The sequence below is a fragment of the Sphaeramia orbicularis genome, chromosome 20, assembly GCF_902148855.1.
Source record: "Sphaeramia orbicularis chromosome 20, fSphaOr1.1, whole genome shotgun sequence".
Classification (NCBI taxonomy): domain Eukaryota; kingdom Metazoa; phylum Chordata; class Actinopteri; order Kurtiformes; family Apogonidae; genus Sphaeramia; species Sphaeramia orbicularis.
This window is the reverse complement of record NC_043976.1, coordinates 20,674,773-20,692,674: the sequence shown is the minus strand read 5'-3', so window position 1 is coordinate 20,692,674 and position 17,902 is coordinate 20,674,773.

Below are 17,902 nucleotides of genomic sequence, written 5' to 3'. Positions count from 1 at the left end.
ATCCACTAATAAGACGAGTAAATTATTTAAAGTTTATTAATTTGGTTGATTAAGATTTTTAAAAAAAAATCACTGGGCAAGCAATGCGTGGCTTTAAATGAAGCGAACTTTGCCAAAAATGATAAATGCACTTGGAAAGGAAGTTTATCCATTGTGCCTTTACGCACAGGGTCGAGTTTTAATTGTTCAACTCAGTCAGTGCATGTGTCCTTTTAAACTGTGTGGTGTGTTTATATGAGGTCAAATGATGAATTGGGAGCTGCATGCTCCTAGTGAAAATGAACAAACCCCACTGGACCAAATAAATGACAATGGAGTGCAGTGAGGTGGTCTATTGCTTCATACACAAAGGAGGTCACCATGACTGACATCTGCCCTCACACTGTCACCAACTGGCTCACATGTGTTGGACCCAGACTAGACAGACAGACAGATAGACAGATAGATAGATAGATAGATAGATAGATAGATAGATAGATAGATAGATAGATAGATAGATAGATAGATAGATAGATAGATAGATAGATAGATAGATAGATAGATAGATAGATAGATAGATAGATAGATAGATAAACAAAGTCACAAAAAAAATTATTAGACCATCAAAAGTCATCCAAAACAATGGTTCTGCAATCAAGTTCCACCATCATCCTCCCTCCAGTATATGTTGTTTTTCTAAGTTTTAGTTCTTACTTTTATGTCTTGAAAAGGGGACAGCGTATTGATTCAAGATTCAAGAATCAAGAAAGTTTATTGTCATTATGTGCACATAAAAGTTTGCTCGCAGGTCTCGGCTAGATTAAAAAAATATGTATAAATAAAAGCACTCAAGAATATGTACATCATATATAGAAAGAAGTGTTAAAACAGTATGTACAGTTACTTACAGTCATGGAAAAAATTATTAGACCATCAAAAGTCATCAAAAAGAATGGTTATGCAATCAAGTGCTAACTCCTGTGCGTATCATGTGACTAAAACAGACAGAAAAGAAAATATGGAATGCCTAAAAGCACTGTTTTTGTCAGTACAATGTCATATATATTGATGTAAGAACTCAAGTGATTTTGGTTATTATCAAGAAAACCATGGAAAAAGGTTAGATATCAGCTCTGAAATTAAACTCTTATGAGCTATTTTTGTTGTTATTATATTTGTCCAAACAAATGTACCTTTAATTGTACCAGGCATCAAAATGAACAAGAAATTGAAGAAAACAAGGGTAGTCTAGTAATTTTTTCCACGACTGTAGATATTTTTGAGATAAGCAGGAAAGCCTCAGTCACTATAGCGGTAGTGGCAGCAGTATGAGGTCTGACAGACGACACAGTGTTCACTCTTTATCTCAGTGTTCTGCTATGTCACCTTTAACCTCTGGATCACTAGACTTCACACTGAGGGGCTTATGGTCAGACTCTAGAATGCTGCGACAGTGTTAAGTGAGTTCTACTGTACGTGTATAAACTGTGAGAGTTTTAAGCAAAGAGAAAATAAAAAATAGCAGAGATGGAAATGCAGTATGTGATGAGTTTTCCTAGTTTTATTATCATGTTACTGTATTACAACACTACAGCTCAGACTTTTTCTTTCCTTGTCTGTGCATCCCTCTATTCTACTTGCGAGTAAGTATCATTTGCAGACTTTCCTTTTCAGCTTCACTGTTTGTTTTCTATAACGGATGGACAGCAGCCTTCAGGGTCAGGGGTCACCGCCTCACTGAATGTTTAACAGCCTCCCTCTCCCTTCAAATAGCCTAAATATGGATACTTGAACAAGTGTAGATCAACCTTCATTGGACCTGCCCCTCCCATGTATACAACCCCCGAGCCTCCATGAGGGGCCCGCTCTGAAAAGAAAAGATACTCCCCTTTGTGGTCTTCCAGTAGCAGAGGGGAGGAGAAAGATGGCCCTTAGAGACAAAGAAAAAAAGATAGACAGAAGGATAAGAAGTTGAATGAGCTGCCAGAGATGAAATACTGAGATTGTTAGCGAGCTGTGCTAAAAGACTGGTTTTACTAGCACCTCTCTGATTGGTTGATTTAGGACTAAACGCTCCAGCATGGAGGAATTTTTATCTTGGTCGTTTATACAGATTGATTTCACACTTAACCTCCTGGCAAGTTAAGAGAGCCTCCGGAGGGCTATCCATTGGAATAAACTCTATATTCATTTGATATTAATAACAGCATCCCATCAGAGGAGCACTAGACTTTTATGGCTTGGGTTTGAAGTTACGTAATTCCCTCTGAGGCTGAAGCAGGGAGCTGTAACTCTCTCCAGATCAGTGCAATGCCATCTCAAAACTGTGGTCACAACTTAGGTCGATGTTGTGTTTAAATAGTAATGTTTATTGATATAAGGAAGAGCTGCAGTAATGTTACATATAGGGGTTTGTGTGTGTATTATGTCAGTGAAATACATGCTCTTCTCTTCACTATTCGACGTCTGCTAAACTAGTGGAGCTGAGTGGTCAAATGCTCTGATGTATTAGCCTCTATTGATTGCCTAATAGCTGTCAGTGTTGTGTATGTGTGTGTGTGTGTGTGTGTGTGCGTGTGTGTGTGTGTGTGTGTGTGTGTGTGTGTGTAGTCTGGCTGATGTTGAGGCTAGCCCCCGCTCCAGACAGGCCTCAGACTCTCAGCTGAGTGAGTGGACTCATAAACTATAACCACAGCTCTCCGTCCATCTGTGCCTCAGTCTGCCATCATCCCGCAATGCAACTCCTCAAACCGCATGAAACCTCAGCAATGATGAAGATGGAGAAGTCAGAAACTTGCTACTCAAGCAAGTTTTTCATGCTTAAATCTGATATTAATTCCTTGCTGGTCTAAAGTGTTTAGATGACTAAAATTGTTCATTGGTAATCATCAAATGTTGTCATTTCAAGCCTGTGCAGTGTCAATTAGGACTTTTCTAACAAGATCACAGTTTTTTTTCTTTGTCTTCTGGCCTGAAACGTTAAGGAACAAGCATGAGGATATGTTTCATTTGATAATTATTACAAATCTTGAGCATTAAAATCTTTTTTTCTTGTATTTAGGGAATTTTTACTCATCAACTGATAGAAATCCAAACAGCCACCAGCGACACAAACCATCTACAGCAGTGTTTTTCAACCTTGGGGTCAGGACCCCACATAGGGTCGCCTGAAATTTCTAGTAATTGATAAAAATAAAAATAAAAACTTACTAATAAAAATATATATGCTGAGTTGATAGAGACAATTCCAATACATAAAAGACATGACAAATTCTGAAGCTGAAACTGAAGCACTGTGGTACTGTTTATCTGTCAAATGTTCATTGTGGTCGGTTTCAGATGCTGCAGCTCTTTCATAATTCATAGTTTGAGTTCTTGTTTGTTCAGTTTTAATTGTCAGCCTTGTAAATCCAAGCTGGACTGACTGTACGTATCCTGACCAAGGAAAATAAAATTCTCACTTTGTACAGTAATCGACACCTGGCTTTACTGCCTCCATCCACAATAATATACATTATAGAGACAAATTGTTGTCTAAAATTAACATTTATTTGCAACATAATATAGCAAACTATTACATGATCAAAAACAAATTAATTCGAGCAAAAAAAAAAAAAAAAGTCTCTGTTTTGAATGTCTGGGGTCGTCAGAAATTTGTGATGTTAAAATGGGGTCATGAGCAAAAAAGGTTGAGAACCACTGATGTACAGATATAAATGTTGTAATACCTGTTGATCCACTAATCCAATCAATCACTGTAAATAATTGGCGCAAAACGCAGTTTGTTGTCTTTTCATGGTCATCAGAAATGACCCATTTGGACGTTCAAAGGCTTCATAGTTACCATGGAAACACCGTCATCCTCTACAACACTGACTCACCGGCATGGAGTTGGATAATTGACAGTGGATGGACACACTTGTTCTTACATTCAGTTAGCAATATCTTTGCTGAAAAAGTCACTTTTCCTTAATTTTTTTCAGTTTTGATATAATTAACTATTAATTTACTCTGACTTTTCATAAACATCTGATTGATCTGTGAATTAAACAAATGAAAATACATGAGTTACACCAAAAGATGCAACATCAGAGGATAAAATCATATGAAAAAAAATTGGTGATAAATCAGTTAAGAAAGGTAGAAATATAGAAAAGTTCATTTAGGAACTGCCACAAAAGCAGCACTGGGTCTTTATGGGTTAATTTTCTTGCAGTTTCTGCATTATTTTATGGTGAAAATGTCTTTATTTTTGTGAAAATTCAGTCACCAGGTGAAACTTCAAAATGGAATATAATACAAATGTCACAAAGTCCTCTGCCCTTTTCATGTTCTCATTAGCAGGAAGAAATGCACATGTTCTAAATACAGTCATCCATAATGTTGGAGTAAAATACTTTTACCTTTTCTCATGAAATGATTGTGATAATGATATTTATTTTTGATAGATGAAGTGTAACTGGGACTCAGTACGTGATCATTGCATCTGGTATAAATATATGTAGTGTTTAAATAAGAATAAAAAGAGGAATGTGTCTGAAAACAAAATTATTCCAACTTTATGGGTGACAGTGTAATTATAGAAATGAAGCCCCTGCATGTCCCTTGAAACCTGTACCTATACTGGTATCAGTATTTGGGTTTGAAAAGATCCACTGAGCTGCCCCCCCAACTGTTCTTCCTTCAGTCATGACATCAGGCAGCTCAGCTTGTGTCCTGCCATTCATGCACCGGGTTGAAGCTGTTGTTATCGGAGAGAAGGGAGAAGGCAGATACGTAGGCTCAAGCAGATCAAACACAGTCTGTAAAGCCTCTCCATATTACTGCCCAGTGCTCCGTTTGTGTGAGTGTGTGTCCTCTAGGTGGGACTGATGCATGAAGAGGGCAGATGGTCTTATCCTTCTATGTGGGGGCTGGTGTGAAGTTCCACAGTGGTCCCATGAGGCAGCATATTTCAGCCACTCTGCTCCCCCCCCCCCCCAACACACTCACATCTATCTGTCTATCTATCTATCTATCTATCTATCTATCTATCTATCTATCTATCTATCTATCTATCTATCTATCTATCTATCTATCTATCTATCTATCTATCTATCTATCTATCTATCTATCTATCTATCTATCTATCTATCTATCTATCTATCTATCTATCTATCTATCTATCTATCAATATCTATTTTTCCTGTATTTTTAAGATACAGGAAAATATCAATGAAATGACAAAAATAGACTGATTTTACATGTCAAATGTAAAATAACATGAAAAAACTGTACCTGTGAATAACCAAAAGATTTCCATTTTTTAAAAGATTTTTTTTTCTTTTTTCACAGAAAAATACAGTTAAAATACATTTGCAAATGTATCGTAATTTCAGAAATATTTCTTTTCTATTAATGAGATTAAACTGTTAATTTAAAGTTTAATACTGTAAAAAAACAATAAAACGAGGTAAAATTACTGACAATTAACTGTAAAAGAAGTTTTTGTTCTGTAAGTTTAACAAGACTTGTTTGTTAATTGACAAATATCTTGTGTAATTACGGGAGGTTTCACAACAAAAATGTTGAATAAATGTATTTTTGTGAATGTATAACATGTATAAGCACTGATAAACTGTTAAAATACAGTTTTTATCAGTGGAGTGTACAGCTTAGTCTCACTGAAAATTATTTATATATATATATATATATATATATTTATTTATTTATTTATAGATAATTTGATTGTTTTAATCCATGAAAATATTCCTTATTAAACATAAAAAAGTCAAAAAGAAAATGCAAAATCTCTTGTAAAGTTAGGGCAAAAAACTGTATTTTTATTATGGAAAACTACCGTATCTTTATGAGATGGTTATTTTTCCGTTATTTTACAGAATTTTTTCGGCACCCCTGCTGCCAGAATTTTTTTTTTTACTTTTTTTTTTTTTTTTTTTTTACATTGTATCTATCTATCTATCTATCTATCTATCTATCTATCTATCTATCTATCTATCTATCTATCTATCTATCTATCTATCTATCTATCTATCTATCTATCTATCTATCTATCTATCTATCTATCTATCTATCTATCTATCTATCTATCTATCTATCTATCTATCTATCTATCTATCTATCTATCTATCTATCTATCTATCTATCTATCTATCATTATTTCCTTGCTCCTGTTTGAACTATTGAACTACCCCTCTTCTTCTTTTTGGCTTATTTAAATGCAGCTGTGCTCAATGGAGTAAATCTGCTTGTAGGTTGACATCTGGCATTGTCATTCGTGATGTTAGAAAGTGTTGGAGGCTTCTTCTCCTCATGCGTCATGCTTTACAATAGTTCTCGGTGTGCTATTTGTGTGTCTTTATGCGCAAGGCTATTGAATCTACCCAACTGTTATTCCTGTGGGTGATGAAACTAACAGTAGGGTAGCGAGAAGAGGAGCTACTGTTACAGTACTCCCTTCCTCCCTCCCTCTTTCACATATGCTATTCTTTCAGTATCGCCCAGAAGGTCTCATATATTACACTTGTGCATATGCCAAAGCAAAGGCATTATAAAGACATCATAAACTGAGAGAAATCCCCTCTGTTTTTAACAAAAATACATCCAAATGTTACGTCTAATTTGCTGTGATAGTGTATGGCCGTATAAATCCCATGTGACAGTTCCCTCATGGTGTCATCTGCCCCTGTTGAGCCGGGGTCCATTCTCAGGCGAATGTCCCTCTCAGCGGGGTAGTGATGTTGAAAGACCATAGGATGTCTTATACCGGTACTTTAGGACAGTGGGACCACATGCTGCTACAACACTATTGGTAACAGAAAAGTCACACACCGGCACTCCCCACAGAGAATCTATACATTTAGAAGTCTTTCATTTGTAATTAATTTAACCCAAAGAGCCACAAACGACCTAAACCATCTACTGATCTAAAATGTTTAATACCTGTTGATCCACTAATCCTATCAATACATGCAAATAATTAGAGTTAAATACAGTTATTCATCTTTTCATGGTCATCAGATATGACCCATTTAGACGTTCAGAGGCTCTGTAGTTACCATGGAAACGCCGTCATCTTCTACAACATTGATTCACCAGTAAAAGCCAATGGAGTTGGATCAATGACAGTGGATGGACACAGTTATTTTTATGTTTAGTTAATGATGTTTTTGCTGAAAAAGTCATGTTTTTTTTTAATAAATTTTTCTCTGCTTTGATCTTTTTTTTTTTTTTTTTTTTTTCCTACCTGTCTTGTCCAGCATCCTAACAGCAGAATGGTAGTCTGGCTGCCTTTTGGTGCTGAACAAATTTGCTTTGCCAAGGTTTTGCTTCATAAAGTATATGAAGCGCCACTTGATATTTTACTGTGTTTATTATGAGTTTTGTCGAACCACATTTTGATGCCGGATCTGACATGGAGGGGGGGTTGTAGAAGGGGAGAGACCAAGAGCGAAGAAGGTGGCGAAGACCCTCACAAGGAAGTATCAACAATACAAACAGTAACAACCATGGCGATAATTATAATGGTAACAATAACTACAACCAGGACTGAGTAAACTGGGCAGAAGAGAGAGAAAAAACAAAACAAACAAAACTACAAAAAAAAAAATACAATAAAATATATACATCTGCTTTGATCTAATAACTTTTGAATATACTCTGAGCTTTAATGAACATATACATGAACATATACATGATCAGTGAATTAAATATGGGAAAAAAAGGAAACATAAACAGACAGAGCTACCAAAACCCCACATGGATGATATAAAAATCATGTAAACTCTTTATTTATGTGGATAAAGCCCCATGTCTGACTATAAAATTATCTGAGAATGTTGGAATATGCTGATTACAATAAAACTCAGGAAAAGAAAATGAAATGAAACATCGTTAGATAGATAGGTAAATATTTTAAAATATGTTTGTAGTTATTAGAACATTTTAATTTATTAAAGATTATAATGTTAATTGTGTCTCTTATCACATGTTTAAGGACCCCCATTTATAAGCTGAGGACTGCTTCTGGGGTGTCCTATAGCAAAATGTATCTTCTAAATGAATTGTTGATTTTGACTGTTAATAATAATTTTGTAATAAATCAATCAATTGATTGATTGATTGATTGATTGATTGAAAATAGTTTAGTTTATTTATTTTTTGAATATGCAACAAAACCAAGTAATCTCACCTAGTCTTTACTAATAAAACAGATTATTAGAAAACAAAACAAAAAACAAACAAAACAAAACCTGTACATATACATGAAAACAAAGTATGACTTCACTTGCATGTTCGAAAAGGAGTGAGAGGAAGTATAACTTATTTAATCACACCCCTTCTCCACAAAACAGTCTATCGTTTAGCTTCCTATCAGCATAATATATGAAAAATCAAGTCCCTTGGATCAGTTAACCTCACTTCTCATCTTCACATACACATACATACATACACAACTACATTGATATACCAGAAAATAGAAAATAAATAAATACATACATACATACACACCTACATTGACATACCAGAAAAGTAAAAGATACATAAATACATACATACATCTTTGAAAGCAACACAAGATGAATACACAATACATGCAAATACGTGGTTTATGCTGAAAAAACTTCAAATAAAGAGGATAATGTTACAATAAATGGTAATAAGTCACTTCAGAAAGGTTAAATGTAGAGAAAAATTAATTTGGTAACTTCCACAACAGTACCACTGGGTCCTTATGAGTTAATGACATAACTGATCATAAAGATGAATTGCTTGTGTTTCCAGAAATCTTCAATGAATAAAATATAACAATCACATTTACCTTATACACACATATTGTGTTTTACAGAAGAAATATTTCCTCTCAGATTTTTAAATGCTCTTTTCTCTCCTATAGAATATGCAGCCAGTGAAAAGAGGGATTGCTGTGTTTTCCCTGAGGGAGGGATTTACAACATATGGACACTGTACTCCTGCCACATGCGCATCCATGCACAGATGAGGTGACTTCCCTGCCTCTAAAGATCTTTGCTGTTAGTTCAGCTAATCCGAACTAAGCTGTCCCCTTATGCAAACACTCAGCACAACGCTCGTGCATTGCCGACATCGACGCTACACTGGCCTGTCAAACAGAGATGTGTTGACTTGGGGAGGGGGGAGGTAAGAGAATATGACAATATGGTGTTAAGAAGACAAGAACTATCACACACTGAATTCACTGTATTTTATTATGAATGGAGAAATGCACAGAGACAGAACTGGAAGATTTCATCCCTCTCAAAGTGGATTAACTGATAAGCACTCTTGTCTTTTCCTCACCTTCCTTGTTCCCTTCATCTCCTCTTTCAAGAGAATGCAGAGTCACTGGCCACAACAGGACAGCAGATGATTGATTCCCCCATGGATCATCATGAAAGCACCGAGACTGAGCTGTACAGTGGACTATTAACGCTAAAAACCAAACCCTTCACATGCACTCACACTGGTACAGGGTCAAAACAAGGTTTTCAAAATCTCTCTGACGGGACATTTTAGAGACAATTTGACCGATTAGTGTTGTTAAATGACCCACATTTTTACTTTTAAATTCATTTTTTCTTTAATTGGACCATAAGGGATTATCCAAAACAAGGAGCTACTTTATATTGAAATTAATGTTGGAATGGCAATCAATTAAAGTTCGCTCTCGACAGGACATTACTGTGTTTTGACCCTACAAAGTGCATGTGTATACAGCAAGTCAAAAGACCAAAACCTTGCACCTGCATGAATGCTTTCACATGTGCGTGCAGTATATGTCATGTAGATGCACACGCAGTGATAGACAGAGCTGGGCAGGTCAGCTCTATACCCATCAATAGCTGTCAGTCACATTTAACAACACTAACAGCACAGAGACAGGGAAGGACAACTGCTTTATCAGCTAGTTAGTTACCTCCTCTCATCTCCTCTTTGGCTCCATGTTAAGTTGTATAATCACTGTAATACTGTCATCGCACTACTTAAAGTCTGATTTAGGACACTAAAGCAGTGCGAATCTTAAAACGTAGTGTTTGTTTCAGTTCTAATGTTCTTTCAGGTGTCTTCTAAATACAGTAAATTGAATTATATTTATGTTGTTTGTCACTTACTGTGTAACCTGTGGTATATTCCAGATCATATTCTGCCAGAAATGCAAAATATAGTTTATAAGAATTTTGGAGAAGGATAATTAACACATTTTCCAATATTATAGACAAAAAGATCCCAATGTGCCCAGAGATCTGTATTATAGGTCTTATTCCAGAAACTTTAGGACTTAGAACTTATGAAAGTAGGCTGGCGAACCTCTGTCTAATACATGTGAAGCGTCTTATAGCTAGACACTGGAAAAGTGTTGATTGTCCATCGTTGAATTTATGGATTGCAGAACTCTCATCCTGCAAAGCAATTGAAATGCTCACATACACAATTAAACAGAAAACTCATATCTTCCACAAGATATGGAATTCATTTATCAGATTTTTAGAATCAAGGTCTGATATCTCATCATCATAACTTACAAAGTAAGACAGTACCTCCTTATTTTTGTTTTGTTTTTAAATGTTGTTTGATTATGTATCAGACATACAAAAATGGATGCTTACACGTATTTAAGTCAGTATTAGTTATACTGTCTGTCAATTATTTTTTTGTTATTTACTTACATTGTTGTTTCAAATTTCAGAGGTGATCTGGGGGGGGTATGTAACGTGTTAAAAATGTATTAAACATATGAACAACAGGAGTATAGCTGTCCGTAGAGACATTGAGTGTATAACCAATTTAATAAACTCAACACTTAGGAAAAAGAATTGAGCCTGAATTTCAATATTTTTTGATATGAGTTTTGAGGTTGTAGGCTCTATTTAGCCCCTTATTTTCATCAGACAATACTGACAATATTGTATATATATTCACCACAGATTCATTTTAATCTATTCAGTTTTATGGATCTCAGACTGTAATGTGTTATGCAGAAATGTACATTGTCATTTCTCTTGATTTCTTGAAAGTTTACAGGAATTGTGATGCGGCACGCTAATGGTTGCACTGTCAATACTGTCTAATGGAAATCATGGCCTAAATAGAGCCTGAAACCTCAAAACTCTGGTCAAAAAATGTAGAAATTCAGGCTCAATTCTTTTTCCCAAGTGCAGAGTTTATTAAACTAGTTATACACTCAGCGTCTCTATGGACAGCTATGCTCCGGTTGTTCACAGGACAATTGACCGTGACCCCAAGCAGCTCCCAAAGGTCTGCGGGGTCAAAGGGGAGAATATCATGGAAGGCCCTGTGGTGTGGTGTGGTGTGGTGTGGTGCAGGGTCCTCATGACTGGAATGACTGTTTAAGCACCTGATGCTTTGAGATGGTAAGATTCAAGAGTGTAAAGGTCTTAAAACTGCTGATGTGGAAGAATAATGGAGATGAAAACTGTAGCAGATGAGGCAGGCTGGAGAACATGTGCATGAGGAGGTGAAGTGCATGTCCCTCAGAACACTGTTGGTCAATGTATGTGATACTGCACTGGGAAAATAGAGTGTCTTTCCTTGAAGCCACAGACCATCAGCCCACTACCCCCAACCCTGAGTCATGATGGCTTTTTGACAGCAGAGCTGGAAGACAAATGCCCCCGTCCTGCTGAAACATTCATGAATCCTTATGACCCTCTCCTTCACCTAATGTACCCTAACAGGCCTTTATGGCTTCTCTCTAGCCTAGCGCCACCTTAGTGCTCCTTCCCGGCATCTAACTTCTTAACACCCCGTCACCACTTGCTCTTTTATGCTTTTTCAGCAGTTTGCAGGGGAAGTCTTGCCCCAGTAAGTGTCCTGACCAAACAAAAGATGGCTGCAGCACTTAACATGATTACTTCACGTTATCCATCTAAGTCAGGCTGCAGGTATGTGGTTGGTATGCAGATGGTATGGCTCCTTTCTTCTCAGTGTCTTTGGGAGCAGCTCAAACTGGCTTTGTTGTGCGCTTTTCATCTTGTTTCTCCTCTCCTTCACGTGTGTGTGGTCATTGACGTCTTTGTAATCCAACTCCTAGTAGGAGCATTGATCTGTTAAGATTGTCACTTTAAAAAAGCACCATTAAGGTTTAAGGTTTGACAGTTGATATCAACATCACCGGGTGTTGTGACAGGTTTAAATGCACTATGACCCCCAAAAAAGTGGAGCAAGGAAAGTAGGAGGAAAAGATAGATGAAAAATCTTTACAAAAAAAAAAAGACTTAAGATCAGGTGCGTAATCTGTGTTTTCTTTGAATGACACTGACAGCCAAAAATAAAGAGATGTAAAAAATAAAAAAGAAATGTTTATATCTACCTGTATTGAGCAGAATGACCTTAGCTTGTCATTGGGTCTTGACACTATGTCCTCTGTGTGTGTCCACCCTGTGTGAGCCCACAGGGAGATCTGGCTTGAGGAGTGTGTTTTACTACTCTCCTGGCCTCCCCACTGTGTTTACCTCTCCGTGGTAAAAATGCCATATGCTAAATGGACTTGTGTTACGGCTCTGGTTACCAGGCAGGCCGCCGGCCCCACACACACTCAAACATCACCCAGAAAGTATATCTAGGCAATAGCCGGGACCTTTAATGTGAGGCTCCATTGATCTGTTTATGCTTTTTTAACAATCTCAAACACATGAGATTCATCTCAGCCATGGACAATCTTCTGATGGTTATTGATTCATCTGGTAACACCAGACCAATTAATTAGTGGTGGAAATCATTGTTGCTTTTTGCAGTCAGTCGTTATCAAAGCATTATTACCCGGCAACATTTGTTACTTTAATAATGCTCTTGAAACTCCTTAAAAATAAACATTTAATTTGCTTTATTCTTCTATAAAGCAGCCCTAAAATAAGCTACCAGCCCGAGTTAATATAAACCATACATTCCAGACTCCATTATTGACATTGTACTTATTGACTGAGGTAATAGAAGTCACAGAACACAGCTCAGAGTCAGGATACGGTAAGAGTCAGTCTATATTTCTGATAATGTACATTCATCACAGAACTCATCAAAAACTGCAGACCTCTGCAAGAATTTCCTCCACTTTAGAATTTATTTTTCAGTGGAGATGCAGTGTCTGCTGAGTGAAGTGTTTTTCCTTATAGATTTTGTCAAATAGATACTTAAATGTGCCGATCATGAATCCTGTATTGAATAGTCTGCTCTCATCAAAAGTTAATTTTAATCGTTTATATTAGAAAAGGCAACAAAAACATTCAGTCCATTAAAGTGAAGTAAAGTGTAGTCAATGTACAGATCTAGGAATAGTTTTAGCAGGATGCAATAAAAGATCTAGTCTAGTTTTGGTGTTTTGTCTATTATTTTATATTATATTTTACCCATATAATAGGACACAGGTGGCAAACATAGAACCCATGGGCCAAAATCAGCCCACCAAAGGGTCCAGTTCAGCACTTGAGATGAATTCATGAAATGCAAAACTACACACGAGATTTTGTCGTTTTAGTTCAGGGGCCACATTCAGACTAATATGATCTAAGGGGGTCAGACCGGTAAAATACTATCATAATAACCTACAAATAATGACAAGTCCATATTTTTCTCTTTGTTTTAGTGTAAAAAAGTAAAATTACATGTGTTTACATACATTGTACAAAAAAATGAATTACGTGAACAAATATGACCAACCTGAAAAGTGCAATATTAAACGTTGTGTGTATTTCTAGATCCACTTTGATCTGTAAGTTGTAATGCACATGTGTCAACGAAAACCTGAGGCAAAATATTGTAAAAGAAAAAAAAAAAAAAAAAAGCAATTATTTATATTTAGACATTTCAGGTTGTTTATGTTATTCACATTTTTAAGGAAGCTTTGTAGATGTAAATATTTTCACAATGTAATTTGACTTTTCCATTGTAATTATTTTCTCAGTCTGGCCTACTTCAGATCTTATTGGGCTGTATGTGGGCCCTGAACCAAAATGAGGACTAGGATGACACTAAAATAAAAGAGAACTTAATGTGTTATATATTAGTGTTAGTATCATAAGTTAGTAAGTAAAATAAAAAGTAAAATAAAGAAATGTAACTGTGTTGAGTGTTGCTTTCTTTTATCTGTCTTTCATCTTTAAAACATCCTATCCCCAGACCAAACGTGGATAAAACCTTCAGTTCACACTAAAGTAATCCTGCATTAGTACCCTTCATTACATCATTTTCCAACTTCCTTCTCAGCTCTGTTGCCGTGCTGCTCTGTTCGCTCCAGCAGCAGATCAATGTGTCTGAAATGGAGCCGACCCGCAGTCACATTAATGGTCCACATCATCTTAAAGGGCCCTTCCCAGAAGACCTTGCTGCTCACACTCTCACACGTGGTCCAAACACAGCAGCCAGCAAAGGGGAGACAGAGGTCAATATGGACTATCCTGCGCAAAGTCTTGTTCGGCCTATCCAAGTCTGCTAACAGTTAAAGGCTTACATTACAGAGTCCTGTTCATTAAGGACCCTGACAAAACCAGAGATAGACATGAGGGCGTATGGGGGGTATCATGATCTGCATCCTCCCTGAAACAGGAAGCATCTGTTTTCCGAACATGAAAAATGAATTAAACACCTTTCAGTCCTCATATGTGTGGGGCTGCTTTTGTATCAATGACCACAATACATCAATACCAGCACCCCTTTTCCCTAAAAATCTGATTCTTCATCACTGAAAATAATCAATACAGGTTTTTTTGGGGTTTTTTTTGCAGCTGCAGTATGAATGCATACACACAGCACCGTTACCAGTCATAATGTCTGTCAGTGTAGTGACTTTACCTTTAGCCACTACTATGGTGTGGAAGGGTTCAACCTGTTGTATTTGTTGACGTGTGCATGAAAGAATGTCTGGATGGTTTTCTTTGTCCTTGGATTGACAAATATCAAGTCCAACTGTTCAAAATAGGTCACAATTGTTGTTCAAAACACTCTATAAATCGACAAAATAGGCTACTTAACGTTAAAAAACACTGAAAACACCAACCAAATGAATTCACACATGAATTCCTTACACACTGCCCACATCCCATGGCAGGTACAGGGTGGGGAAGCAAAATGTACAATATTTTGAGGCAGGGATTGAAAGACAGTGTATGACCAATTAGTTTATTGAAAGTCATGAGAATTTATTTGCCACAAGAAAATTGACATAATAGAAAATGTTTTTATTCTATGTGTCCTCCTTCTTTCTCAATAACTGCCTTCACACGCTTCCTGAAACTTGCGCAAGTGTTCCTCAAATATTCGGGTGACAACTTCTCCCATTCTTCTTTAATAGTATCTTCCAGACTTTCTCGTAATAGTTTTGCTCATAGTCATTCTCTTCTTTACATTATAAACAGTCTTTATGGACACTCCAACTATTTTTGAAATCTCCTTTGGTGTGACGAGTGCATTCAGCAAATCACACACTCTTTGACGTTTGCTTTCCTGATTACTCATACAGGCAAAAGTTTCTGAAAAGGTATGGATAATAGTGTTAGGTATGATTATGACATCAATATATGTTTGGTTTCAAAACAATTGATGTAGTGCCTGCTGAGAAAAAACAACTAAATGTTCATTGTAAATTTTGCTTCCCCACCCTGTATGTGTAACCTCCAATTGTCTTGTCTTATGTCTGTTCTGTCCCACTGTTGTGTGTCAATCTGTCACTTTGTTACATCCTGTCCCTGTGCACTTTCGTCTATATGAACCCCTCCCTCTATGTATACAGGGGTTGGACAAAATAATGGAAACACCTAACATTGTGGCATCATAGAAGGTGTTTCCATTATTTTGTCCAACCCCTGTATGTGTACTAGCAAGGAATGGATGACAATATGAGTGTAAAACCTGAAACTGTTACTTGTCACTTGTTAAGCACAAGCTGTAATTAAAAATAAAGTTGTCCCCCGAAGAGGAGGTGGTGGTGGTGGATTAAAAAGAAAAAAAGGTATACGTAACCTCACAACACCCATACCAAGACCCATGATGAATTGCATGTGTGGTCATCATCACAGCCACACCCACTAAGCAATTATTAACCCTTTCATGTATGAATTATGAGAACCTTAATCAAGATTTTTTTATTCCTCTTTTAGGCATGAAAAAAAATATGTGACTGAATTTTTTTTATGAACCTAATTTTCATGGAGTCCACTTAGTTTGATACCGTGTGTTTAATTTTTGAAGCAAAGAAACATGTATTTAAAACCCATCATCAGAAAGTGATATACTGTGTGAAAACTATGAAATAAAAACATTTCTGATGCAGCTAATCTGATGTTTTCTCACATTTTTTTCATATTCTAATACAGGGGTGTCAAACTCATTTTAGTTCAGGGGCCACATTCAGCCTAATATGATCTGAAGTGGGCCGAACCAGTAAAATAATATAGATAATAGGATAAGAACTTATAAATAATATCAACTCCAAAGTTTTCTCTATGTTTTTGAGTGAAAAAAGTAAAATTCCATAATTAAAATGTTTACATCTACGAACCGTACTTGAACATAACATGAACAAATATGAACAACCTGAAAATTCTTAAGAAAAATAAGTGGGATTTTAACAGTATTACACCTCAGTTTATCATTTATACATGTGCATCACAACTTACAGATCACAGTGGATCTACAAATACACAAAACATGTAGTAATATGCAGAATATTGTTAAAATACTACATACTTTTCTTAAGACATTCCAGGTTATTCATATTTTTTGTGAAAAGCCAGTCTGTAAATGCAAACGTTTTTATGTAATTTTAGTTTTTATACACTAAAAAGAAAAAAAATGTTTTTTTTTTTTCATTATTTATAGGTTATTATGATAGTATTTTACTGGTCTGACCCACTTCAGGTTGAACATCCTTGATTGATAATATCTTCAGTGTAATTTCTACATTTCACACATTCATCCCAGGGGCCAGATTTGGCCCCCGGGCCGCATGTTTGACACCTGTGCTCTAATACTTGTTATTACTCACTTCAAGGAAATAATATGCAAAAAAAAAAAAAACAACTTTTTGTTTAAGAAAGGTTTCAGGTTTATCCAGAACAATGAAGTTACAGTAATGTCTGAATGTCAGTGTATGGGATGGTGCATGAGCATCCACTGTGTTGGCTGATATGGAACTACAACAACCAAACCCATGAATATATAGTCACGGAAAAAATTATTAGACCACCCTTTTTTTCTTCAATTTCTTGTTCATTTTAATGCCCGGTACAACTAAAGGTACATTTGTTTGGACAAATATAATGATAACAAAAAAAAAAAAAAGCTCATATGAGTTTAATTTCAGAGCTGATATCTAGCCGTTTTCCATGGTTTTCTTGATAATAACCAAAATCACTTCAGTTCTTACATCAATATCTATGGCATTGTACTGACAAAAACAGTGCTTTAATTCATTCCATGTTTTCTTTTCTGTCTGTTTTAGTCACATGATACACACAGGAGTTAGTACTGGATTGCATAATCATTGTTTCTGATGACTTTGGATGGTCTAATAATTTTTTCCATGACTGTACAAGAGAACAGCTGGAGAATAGCTGTCCACTGTCGTGACCACTATGCATGAAAGGGTTAAACTAGAAAAGCACTCGGAGTGCACAGACCTCCACCAAGGCAGATCAGCCCCCCCCCCACTCACCACCAAAATGTAATCATTTGTTTCTTGTGCCAGTATCAACATTTCCTGATAATTTCGTCAAATCCTTCCATAACTTTATGAGTTATCTTGCTAACAGACAAACAAACAAACAGACAAACCCCGTTGGAAACATAACCTCCTTGGCGGAAGTAATTAAGGTCAAAACAAAAAAGGGGAATAAACAAACAAAAATGTATTTGGCTCCAACATTCAGGGATTACCAGTAAGACGCTGCCTATA